Raw genomic sequence first — 13,233 nt, 5'->3', positions numbered from 1 at the left:
ATAAAGATGTTCTTCTTCAAAACTGATGAGAATGAAGACACAACATACCAGAATCTCTGGGACACATTTAACGCAATGTCTAGAGGGAAATTTATAGCAATAAATGCCCACATGAGAAGTGAGCAAAGATCTAAAATCAACACCCTATTGTCACAATTAAAAGAACTATAGGAGCAAGATCAAACAAATTCAAAAGCTAGCAGAAGACAAGAAATAATTAAGATCAGAGCAGAACTGAAGGAGATAGAGACACACAAAAATCCTTTTAAAAAAATCACTGAATCTGAGGACTTTAACATTTTGCTGGACTGAGCTGGTTGTCTCCTGTTATTGTGGAGGTGACTCACTTCATCCAAACTTGATATTTTCACTTCTGGAGGTCATATTTCTCTAATATCTTCCAGAAAAAAAGTCTTAAAGCCACTTTAGCCTTTTTTCCAATCCAGCTCCTAAATTTTTCCTCCTTTTCCCCAATAATAACATGAGTGTTGATCCAGCTTGTCCACAAAGCCTTCCTTATTCCAAACACTCTTAACCTATACCTGTGATTTGTGGGTCTGAAGAAAACTATCCACCCTGCAAATGTCTTCTGCTGAGATGCCTCACAAGGAGAATGTCTCTATTATTCCTTCCTCCATGGACCTGCTTATTCAGAACAACCCTGATTCTTCTACCAGTCCCAAAGGCAAACCACCCACTTCTTCAGAGAAGAGTGCCACAAAAAAGAAAGACAAGGTCCTGGTCAAGAAACAGAAGGCCAGAACTGTGTTCTCTTCCACCAAGCTATATGTACTCAATGATAGATTTCAGAGACAGAAATACCTCAGCCTCCAGCAGATGCAAAAGAACTTTCCAACATCCTGAACCTCCACTACAAACAGATTAAGACCTGGTTCCAGAATCTGAGAATGAAATCTAAGAGGTGGCGGAAAACCAACTGGCCAAACAATAGCAATAGTGTGATGCAGAAGGCCTCAGCACCTACCTATCCCAGCCTCTATTCTTCCTACTACCAGGGATGCTTGATGAACACAACTGGGAACTTTCCACTGTGGAGTAACCAGACCTGGAGCCACTCAACCTGGAACAACCAAACTCAGAACATCCAGTCCTGGAGCAACCACTCCTGGAACACTCAGATCTGGTGCACCCTGTTCTGGAACAATCAGGACTGGAACAGTCCCTTCTATAACTGTGGAGAGGAATCTCTATAGTTCTGCAGGCAGTTCCAGCCAAATTCTCCTGCCAGTGACTTGGAGGCTGCCTTGGAAACTGCAGGAGAAAGCTATAATATAATACAGCAGATCACTAGGTATTTTAGTATGCCACAAACCATGGATTTATTCCTAAACTACTCCACAAACATGCAACCTGAAGAGGTGTGAAGATGAGTGAAATTGATATCACTCAATTTCAGTCTGGGCACTGGCTGAATCCTTCCTCTCCCCTTCTCCCCTCCCTCAGAGGATTTTTCTTGTTTGGGAATCATGTGTTCTGGTTTCCATTATGCCTATCCAATCAATTTGATGGAAGGTTGGGTAGGGTTGGAGCCTAATCAGGGAAGTTTCTTTCTTTTCTCCTATTGGATCTTCCTGGAGAAAAGACATTTTAATAACCTTGACTGCTAAGGACAGCATGATAGAAGCTGTCTCTGGCTACAGATAAATAGATCTAATCCTAGTTTGGATATCTTTAGGGTTTAGAACCTAACCTCAAGAATAAGAAATAAAAGTACAAATTGGTGTGATTAAATTATATTCCTATTGTTTGGGATTAAGAGGCTTTACTTAATTTAAAAAGTACTCTATTGAGGTCAGGCTCGGTGACTCACACCTCTAATCCTAGCACTTTGGGAGGCCAAGGCAGGCAGATCACCTCAGATTAAAAGTTTTAGACAAGTCTAGCCAAGATGGTGAAACCCCGTCTCTACTAAAAATACAAAAATTTAGCTAGGTGTGGTGGTGCATGCCCATAGTTCCAGCTATTGAAGAGGCTGAGGCAGGAGAATCACTTGAATGATTTTGCAGTGAGCCAAGATCACGACACTGCATTCCAGTATGCTCCACAGAGTGAGACCTCATCTCAAAAAAAAAAAAAAAAAAAAAACTTTATTGAGGTGAAGGGTTAAGTTGTAACGTACTTCATTGATTTCCTCAGCCCTTTTTGGCTCTGTTGTATTATAGTCCCTATTTTGTTGGTTATGCTAATATTTGTGAAAAGAGGTCTTGTATTTCCTGAATCATAATGGCATCAGTACTACTTTGGCTGGTTTAAGTACAAATGTATAAAACAACCATTTTTCCTTTCAAAAAAATCGTTGAAACCAAGAGCTCGTTTTTGAAAAGATTAACAAAATAGGTACACTGCTGGTGGGAGTGTAAATTAGTTCAACCATTGTGGAAGACAGTGTGGCAATTCCTCAAGGATCTAAAACCAGAAATACCATTTGACCCAGCAATCCCATTACTGGGTATCTACCCAAAGGATTATAAATCATTCTACTACGAAGACACATGCCCACATATGTTTATTGTGGCACTATTCACAGTAGCACAGACTTGGAACCAACCCAAATGCCCATCAATAATAGACTGGATAAAGAAAATGTGGCATATATACACCACAGACTACTCACAGAATACTATGTAGCCATAAAAAAACGATGAATTCATGTCCTTTGCAGGGACATGCATGAAGCTGGAAACCATCATTCTTAGCAAACTAACACAGGAACAGAAAACCAAACACCACGTGTTCTCACTCATAAGTGGGAGTTGAACAATAAGAACACATGGACACAGGGAGGGGAACATCACACACCAAGGCCTGTCGAAGGGTGAATGGCAAGAGGACGGACAGCAGGAAGAGAAATATCTAACGTAGATAACAGGTAGATAGGTCCAGCAAACTACCATGGAACGTGTATACCTGTGTAACAAACCTGCACGTTCTGCACATGTATCCCAAAACTTAAAGTTTAATAAAAAAGAAAAAAAAGACTACTAAAAGTAGCTATTTACAATTATGATTAGAAAGCACTTCAAAGTCATGAGAAAATTCATATGGACAAATAATGATAACTGTTTAATAAATGGTGCTTGTTATTAACAAAGAAGTAGAATATAAAAAAAGAGCTTTTCAATACATGGTGTAGGAAAACTGCATATCCATAAGCAGAAGAATGTTGACCTCTATCTCTCATCTTATGCGAAAGTCAAATCAAAATGGGTTAAAGACTTAAATCTAAGACTTCAAACTATGAAACTACTAAAAGTAAACATTGGGGAAACTCTCCCGGACATTGGTCTGGGCAAAAATGTCCTAAGTAACACCCCACGAGCACAGGCAACCAAAGCAAACATGGACAAATGAGATCACATGAAGTCAAAAAGAGTCAACAAAAATTTGATTACACATTTTAAATTAAAAGGTATAATTGGATTGTTTGCAACACAAAGGATAAATGTTTCAGAAGATGGGTACCCCATTTTGCATGATGTGATTATTATGCATTTCATAGCCATATCAAAACAGCTAATGTTCTCATAAAAATATATACCTACTATGTACTCACAAAAATTAAAATTAAAAAAAATTTTTAATTAGCAGATTACAAAATTGCTTATATGACATCTCAACTATGTAAAAATTACAGTAACAGACTGGTAGGAAATATGCTAAAATTTCAATAGCTTGTACCTGAAATTGCATGTGAATTTTTTTCAATGACTTTTGCATTTTTACAAATTATAACAAGTAGTAATCAGCTGTGTAATCAGAAAAAAAAGACAAATTGATACGATTTGGATTTGTGTCCCCACCCGTAACCCATGTTGAATTGTAATCTCCAGTGTTGGAGGTGGGCCTGGTGAGAAGTGACTGGTTCTCAGGAGTGGATCTTTCACCAATGGTTTAGCACCATCCCTTTGGTGCTGCTCTCGTGACAGAGTTCTCATGACACCTGTTTGTTTAAAAGTGTGCAGCACCTCCCCCTCACTCTCTTCCTCCTGCTCTGGCCATATAAGATGTTCCTGCTTCCCAGTCGCCTCCACCATGATTGTAAGTTCCCTGAGCCCTCCCCAGAAGCCAAGCAGAAGCCGCTATTCTTCTCATACAGCCTGAAGAACTGTGAGCCAAGTAAACCTCTCTTCTTTATAAATTACTCAGCCTCAGGTATTTCTTTATAGCACTGTAAGAATGAACGAATACAAACCACACTGCCATGTGTGTACCTATGCAACAATCTTGCATGTTCTTCACATGTACCCCAAAACCTAAAATACAATAAAAAATAAAAATAAAAAGAATGAACGAATACGTAAATGTTATTGCTAAATAATGACATTTTGTTTTCCTTGTATCTGCAGACAATTACATGCTAGGCAGCCAGTTCTCCTCTTTCAATTGAAGAAATGCAAGTTGAGCCTCTAAAGGCTAGGGGAGTTTGTATTAAGGTGAATTTAAGTCATTTAGACTTTACTTTTGAAGGCAAATAAAAGGAAATCCTGTTTCATTGAAAAAATATATATACGTATATGCAAATTCGTTATATATATTTTATTTACATTTTTAATATGTCCACTTTCTTAGTAAAGAATTTTTTAAACTAAGATAAGTGAATAGAGTTAATGACATTCTTCGTAACTATAAAATATTGGTAACCCACTCACTTGATAATTATTTTTCTTATTATTGAAGTTCCTACTTAAGTGACATTATATCATAGACCTATATATTTTATAATTTGACCTAGAAAGTTTTTTAAGTATTACACTGTTTTGGTTTTTGAAGGGACAGGGAATGCATTTTTCCCATACTTCTGTGATACAAACCGTTAATAAATGCATCCTCAGTGACTAACAGACTAATTATCCTACTGTATTGCTTTGTGCTTGCAAACTTTAAGAGCCTCAGAAAATTCATCTGACAAAAGTGTACCATGTGGTAAATTTCAATTTCCAAGAATGAATAGGAAGGACTCCATGAATTGAAAGAGCTAACAATTATTGAACAGAGCTTAGACCAGAACTGGAAAAAATAGACCTATCAAAGGCCCCACCTTGCTACTCTCAAATCAAGCTCTCAAACAGTGCATCTCGAATTTTATGAAACTGCTAAATATCAAGATTAGGAATATTATTCATTAGAATCTCATTACACATTAAATTCACCCATCTTTTAAATTAAGTCCAGGAAATTCAATAGTTGATTCAATGAATACAACAAATACAAAAAGCTATATACTTCTAGTTTATATCATATCCCATCAAAGTGGGAGAAGGTTTGGGGGATGGTTACAAGAGTAAGAGAGAAAAGAAATGAAGATAATTAGAAAGATGCTTAAAGAAAAAGTGATGGAAGAGAAAAGGGGGTAAGAGAAAGATAGATGGGGAATGAAAGACAAAACAAGTAAAAGAAAAAGAACTAACACAACAAATTATCAATTCCATGACCGACTGTATGCTAAGGACTTTATTTTATTGATGAAAGAAAGTAAAGAACAAAATGAAAATTGATAAGTATGTACACAAAGGAAAGAGCTCAATAATCTGTTCTAACAGACTGCTCTTCAGAAGCTACATTCTTCCGTTTATGATTCATCCAAACAGCATTTAGTCAATGGCTATTGTATCCTGGGTCACCATTCACTGAAATGTTTACTAGTTAATTAGCCACTATTTTCTGTTCTCACACTGATATATTCTTTAACTTCAGAGGCTATTCCCTAAATAATAAATCCAGAACAGCCCACCAAGGTAAAAGCAGGGACCCTGAACCCTGTATAAAATCAATTGATGGGCCGGGCGCTGTGACTCACGCCTGTAATCCCAGCACTTTGGGAGGCCGAGGCGGGTGGATCACGAGGTTGAGAGATCGAGACCATCCTGGTCAACATGGTGAAACCCCGTCTCTACTAAAAATACAAAAAAATTAGCTGGGCATGGTGGCACGTGCCTGTAATCCCAGCTACTCGGGAGGCTGAGGCAGGAGAATTGCCTGAACCCAGGAGGCGGAGGTTGTGGTGAGCCGAGATCGCGCCATTGCACTCCAGCCTGGGTAACAAGAGTGAAAACTCTGTCTCCAAAAAAAAAAAAAAAAAGTAAAATCAATTGGTGGCTGCCTCTGTTTCTCAGAACAGATAATTTCACACCCAGCTTATGCTATGGACAGTTTCCCATAGATAGTTATTCGACATGTAATACAAAACTACTGTATACATAAGATAGTAACTCCTACCTTTTAATAACACCTTGAAGTCATTTTAAGACTGTGGAGCCAAAATCGCAGCCATTCTCATGGGTATATCCTTTCACCCATTTTATAATTGCACCATGGCAGTTTCTAGTGCTCCAGCTGTAAAATGCTGCCTCTCCCACTACAGATATCAGAAGGCAGCATTCCAGGAAGAACAATAATAACTAACAGTACAGAAAATATTTCACTTTTATGATCCAACGAAATAAGGTTTGTCCTAACCACACTAAAGAAAACTTAGGCCATAAACTAAGAAGTTTTTGAACTTTACAGTGTTGGTTAAATTTTTCAACAGTCACTTTATTTAACCTAAACTTACTTTGCATTATTAACCTAAAGAATGTTTTCAATGTACAAGCTTAAAATTTTCAAAGTCTATTTTCCCAAAGCATTGGAGAAATCTTCCACAAAATGGGGCCTAAAATTCTGTGCTTCTCAGTTGTAGCATTACTGATATTTGGTCCAGAAAAAAAGTCTTTTATTGTATGAGACTGTCCCTCATATTTCAAAACTTTGATGATATGAGGTGTACAGACTGGATTTCAAAAGCCTAAGTTTATCACCAGGTCTGAACATGAGCCATGTGACTTTGGACAAGTCATTCTAAGTCCCTGAATCTCCCTTTTCTCATCTCTATGTTGTGGATAATAAACTCTGCCCTGTGTTTCTCTAAGTCTTGCCTGTAAGTCTCTAAGGAGCACTCCCAGTAAATTTTCCTTTAATCCCAGGCGATGAAGGAGCTGAAATTGTGGAAGATATTATCAATGGAGTAAGTTCTATGAAACCAAGGGAAAAATGGGCCAGCAAAAACCTTCCTACCACAGCATTCCAAAGAGCTCCTCCTACGCAGAGGAGGAACTTAAAGTGCATTAACATATTTACCAGAAAAGTAAATTAAGTTTGCTATAGATTATTCTAACTGGTCACATATTATGCCTCTAGAGTCTTCTAACTAATGACAAATCACAAATATCAGATATATCTGGTGATTCCAAGAGTTGCATCACTATTATCTGTGTCCTCTGATTCTAGTAATCTAGTGGGACAGTGACTAGGCCAAGTCTATATATTTACAGTCAAATGAAGGTCTAGATAGAACCAGTGTACTTCTAAATAGATTGAGAGCTTATTGGGATAGGTACTGCCATACACACACACACACACACATTCTCTCTCACACACACACACTCACACACTCTCTCACACACACTCTCTGAGGGATATATATATGTATGTCCAGTTATATATCTGCTATGATAGATGAACAATACCTCTGCAGATCTTCCAGAAATAAACAGGTGAACAATACCTCTGCAGATCTTCCAGAAATAAACTGTCAAATAATAACTCAAGGACATTTAGTTCTTTTGTAAACAGAGTATTTATTTGCCTCTGAGAGTGTCTGTTGGTCAGAAGAGTAAAGGAACAAAAATAAAAACAAGACTCATAAGAGACAGGTGAGAGAGGAAAGAAGAATTTCTGCAGAAAGCAAAATCTAGGAATACTGAATAGTGTTCACACACTGGTATCCAGGTATGGAAACTAATTAGCAGGCAGCTAAAGAAGAGATCAGTTCTGTCTTTGAATAAGCTTACTTAAACTGTAAAAGAATCTATTTCAGTTGAAAAATTCTCCAGAAGCCCTGAGGGTTTCGCTGTGGAGCACATGAATCAGGTAGTCTCTGTAATGTCTGCCGGTTTCCTTCCACAGCACCACTCTATTAGTTAGGCCAATACAAGGTGTGCATCATTTCTTCCCTTACAATTTCTCACCAGGTAAATGTTCCCACCAGACCAAAGTTCTGATGCTTCTACACTGGGCCATACAGGCCACCCTGCCTTTCCATTAATCACTTAGCACAAAAAGCCCAAGGCCCTGATTACTAATTCTGGCATTGAAGGCCCCCAGTGACTTGGCCCTGTCCTCCCTGGTTTTAATGGGCATTTCCTACAAGCACTCGTCCTGGGGCCACTGTCGTCCCAGTGAAACAGAAATGCCCAGGGTAAAATCTGAAAATATGCACTTACAATCTGCTCCCTGAGTAATTCTTATACATACTAAAGTTGGTTAACTATTCCTAGTAACCTGGGGTCAGGGAGACCAGCAAGGGCACTGGTGCAAGAGTCCAAGGGAGGGTGTGGTGATGAATGAGGGTCTAGCCCAGGATACCCTCTATCCAAATACATTCCTACTGAATGCACATGGTCAGAGTGGAGAGAGTCACTTCCAAAAATCCAGGCCAGGAAAGAGGAAAAGAAGTTGCTTTTTACCCCTACGGCATGTGGAATCTTGCTGATGATTTATTGGAATTCTTCTCAAAGCTGGAATGACCCAAATAATTCGCTGAAGCTATTAGGAAGGGATCTGGTACTGGAGTTTGCTTAAGTCAATCTGCAGAGAGTACATGGAGGTAACTTGTTGTGGTTGGAAAGACGGATAAAGATTTTTTTTTTTTAATTTTATTCTGGGAGCAGAATGCATTAGTGCTGATCAGGCCTGTAAAAATAGCATACATCATTTTTCTCATTTTACAGATGTAGAGACTGAGATTAGGAGTGGAGAAGTGGTTCATCTGAGGTTGAAAGGAAAAATGTAGAAATCCATACTGAAATAGTATCCTCTCTCAATCTTCATCTTTAGGCAGAAGAATGAATTGTCAAGCCTCAGCTCCAGGGCTGACATGATGGTTCAATGTGAGAGAACAGGAGAAGGGACTAATACATCTGTTTATTTCCAGAAAACTATGAAAATCCTGGCTCTGAATAAAAATATATTCGGGTTTTGGACTCTTTGTAGACCAATCATGGAACTGGTTTTTAAGAACAATATTTTAACATCCAAGTTACTACCTCTCTGCAGCATATTTTTATCTTCTTTTACACTACCGTCTAGAACATGTTCTAAAAGACAGCCACACAATCTGTATCTTACGTTGGCCGCCTTGTCAAGCACAGAAGGAGCAGAAAAACACTGGGCCAAACACTGACCAAACATTTGCCTTGCGGGTACCATGGTCAGCTCTCCATTGTTACCAGGAATCAGAGCAAACACTTGATTTAAGTGAATTGTTGAAAAGCAAGAAGCACTTTTTTGGATATCAAGTACATCTTTTGGGACTTGAACATCTCTCAGGTGGCCACCTGCACAAAGTTGAAGATGATCCTGTACCATGTTACCTCTGGGAAAATGTATTCCCTATAACCAGCAAGGAGTTAATCATATCCCTTGACAATTACAGTGAACTTCATCAATAAATCTTTAATACATGTATTTTAGAGCATGTATAGCATCCAACCCAATACTTGAGAGGATGGTTACAGGACTCAGAGCACATAGCACTAGGGCAACATCGGAAGCCTCCAGAAGACAGATTTGGACAACTTACTAACTTTTAGATTTGTCAAATAAACAGAATAATTGCCCTCAGGATTAGTGGGTTCCTTTCCTCTGGATATGGTGAACCAGCGGTTGGCCGTGCCTTGAAGGGAATGTGGCAATGATGTCCCTCGGGCACCAGAGGGGTTTGGCAACCATGGAATTCCCTGAAGGTCCTTTCCAGTCTTGCAATTGTATGAATCCATGAACTGATGACAGATCACCTAAGTGCTCCTAACCTTGAGAGCTCTAAAACTGTTCTCTCCCTTCTCATCTTCATGACACACTTCTAAACTTAGTAAATCCTACAGAAGATTAAAGAGTGACTCAGAATCTTAACTTCCCAAAGATCAGTTATACATGTCTGATTTCTTGAAATGAAAGAAGAAAGTCTATTCCCATGAAAGGAACTATTTACAAATAAAATGTGGCTCTTGAAAACTTAAAAAAAAAATTTTCTCACCAGGTAGAGTCCACTCACTGCAATTATCTTAACAATATCTAGAGGATACTTTAATTCAGGGACTTTATATAAATGGGAGAGTAGATCGATTAATAATAACTAGAACTGCACTGTGAAAAGAACTTGATTCACTGAAATGTATTTTGTATAATGGAATTTAAATGCTGTAATATGATGTTTTCATTTAAATTTTTGCTTTTTACCTAATAAAGAACTAAGGACATTTTAACCCAGTGTTGTACGGAAACCCAGCTTTTCATTTTTCTTCAGCATGCAGGTTCTGCCATCTATTTATTTATTTTTTTATTTTTTTATTTCAAGTGCAATGGCACCATCTCAGCTCACTGCAATATCTGCCTCCTGGATTCAAGTAATTCTCCTGCCTCAGCCTCCCAAGTAGCTGGGACTACAGGCATGCGACGCCATGCCTGGATTTTTTTTTTTCTTTTATTTTTAGTAGAGACGAGGTTTTACCATGTTGATCAGGCTGCTCTCAAACTCCAGACCTCAAATAATCCATCTGCCTCAGCCTCCCAAAGTGCTGGGATTATAGGCGTGAGGCAACCAGCCTGGCCTCTTCTTTATCTTTAAAATATTTGCATTACAATTGTTGCCTCCCCTTATCCATCTTTTTCTCTGTAATAAACCTCTATGAAAGGCTCAAGATTCCAACCAAAATCCTAGGAAAGTGTTCATAATGAATAGCAAACTTGCCTATCTTTTTTATTTTTCAAATACCAATAACTGGCTTGGAATCTGGCTCAGAGTAGTTGATCAAAACTGATTTGCATAATGAATTAATAAATCTATGAAAGTAACTAGATCACTATTATATTCATTTTGCTGAAGTGGGGGGAACAATGTCTGAAATCAGGTCTGAGCGCCATCTGGAATCTCAAGAATGGAATTATTTAAGAATGCACATGATAAAATTTCTTTTTAAATTTTGAGTTTATTATAGGAGATATAGGCGTGTTTCTTCTTAACTTCTAAAATGAATGTGGAAGATATAAACCTATTTCTTCTTAGCTTCTAAAACATGTCCAAACCAATCATCTAGATACTAGCAAAGCCCACAAAAACACATGAATATTAATCTCTTAGTGTATTCCCAGGGTTGAGAAAGCGTTCAACCTATTTATTAATTGGACTACAGATCACTAATTATCCACCCATATGCATTTTTCCTTTCTTTCTTCAGTAATAAAAACACTGAAATTTAGCTTTCTAGAATAATGACCACATTCATCACCTCGCCAACAGTTGAATATGGCAATGCGACTAAGTTGTGATCAATAGAATGTAAGCAGACATGATGAATGAAGTCCTAGGTGATGCCCTTGAAAAATAGAGGATGTTTCCATGTTCTCTCTGTCCAACTAGCAGAAGTATGATAGTGATAAAGGAGCTGGAGCAACCATCGTGGCCACAGGATGGAAGTTGTACGTGGAAGACGTCAGAGCAGGATGATAGAAAGAGGCATGGACCCTGACATCACGGAGCTGCCATAACAGCCTTGGAGAGGCTACCATACAGACATGAAAAGGAAATTAGCTTCTGTCTTCTTTAGGCCACTATAATTTGCCATCCTTATGTTGGAGCAACCAAGTAATATCCTGTAAAATACATTGACAGAAGGTCAATCATAGTTTAAATGGTTTACAAACTACACATGTTGAAAACTATTTTAAAAGCAAAGCATTCCAAATAAATTAAATAAGAAATTGTAAAAATCTTAGCCTACTGTCTAGAATTAGTAATGTGATTGTTATCATGTTTTTAATTACCGAAGCACAATATGAATTATCATAGAAAAAAATGATGGTATTAATACATGAGATCAATATTAGCAATACAGATATTTGCCAAAGTTATCTTCAATTTAATTAAGCTTTATTTATTATCTGCCATATGGTTAATAAAACATTGTTCTGAAGAGACAGTGATCAACAAAGAAAATATGGTCCCCACTCTTATTTTCTAAGTTTATGAAATGACATAAGGAACAAACAAATAAATAAGACTGTGAATGTAATTATAAAATTAGAAAAGTAAAACAGTGATGTGCCAGATGATGTCTCAGAAAACTATTCTTTTTTTTTTTTTTTTTTTTGAGACGGAGTTTCGCTCTTTTTACCCAGGCTGGAGTGCAATGGCGCGATCTCGGCTCACCGCAACCTCCGCCTCCTGGGTTCAGGCAATTCTCCTGCCTCAGCCTCCTGAGTAGCTGGGATTACAGGCATGCGCCACCATGCCCAGCTAATTTTTGTATTTTTAGTAGAGACGGGGTTTCACCATGTTGACCAGGATGGTCTCGATCTCTTGATCTCGTGATCCACCCGCCTCGGCCTCCCAAAGTGCTGGGATTACAGGCTTGAGCCACCGTGACTGGCCTCAGAAAACTATTCTTAATTTGGTGGCCAAAAAAAATTTTGCGTATGTGTGTGTGTGTGTGTGTGTGTAAGAATGCAGACAAAGAATGAATGTGAACATACTCAGGACTCTGGACCTAATAATTAAAAACTTATAAAACCAGAAAGCAAATCACAAAAGCATAGAATCTTTAGAGCTGAAAGGAAGCAAACCAATACTACAGTCTGGTCTTCTCACTTCATAAAGAAATTAAAGCCTGTCAGTGTCAAGAGCCCTGTCCAACAGGAAAAAATAACTAAAAGTAGAGTCTGTACCAGAGCTCAGCCCTCCTCACTCCCAGTTAAGAACTCCTACATTCCCTTCATCAAAATTGAGACATTTATAGAATCACTTCCTGAAGAGAACTGACTTTCATCAATTTCCTTCTGGTGAGTTTTAGAGTACTTAACATACAACAGGCACAGAAATAGTGAGCTGAACCAAACTGGATTTTCTCAAGCTGGGAAAAAGCTGTATCTCAACCTATATAAACTAAATGACTGACACAGTTTGCCCTAACTGTAAATCAAGGAGACACGCTGGGAATGCTACGATATAGAAGTGGTGAGGAGAAACAGTACTTTTATTAACATATTCCCAGGCACACTGCTATGCTGTTGTGATTGGCAGAATTCCATGCACCCCACCCGCCCCTACCATAAAGATTTCCCACTCTAATCCTTGGAACTGTTGATATGATTGATATTACTTTCATGATTGTGTTAAAT

At 38.2% G+C, this 13,233-nt stretch overlaps 1 pseudogene; it reads left to right on the top strand.

The window, feature by feature from the left end:
• Positions 1 to 481: 481 nt before the first annotated feature.
• LOC101041737 (homeobox protein NANOG pseudogene) lies at positions 482 to 1,385 on the top strand (annotated as a pseudogene).
• Positions 1,386 to 13,233: the final 11,848 nt, after the last annotated feature.

Source organism: Saimiri boliviensis, chromosome 3, assembly GCF_048565385.1.
Source record: "Saimiri boliviensis isolate mSaiBol1 chromosome 3, mSaiBol1.pri, whole genome shotgun sequence".
NCBI lineage: Eukaryota > Metazoa > Chordata > Mammalia > Primates > Cebidae > Saimiri > Saimiri boliviensis.
Note: the sequence above shows the minus strand (reverse complement) of the source record. Positions and strands in the feature narration are given on the sequence as shown.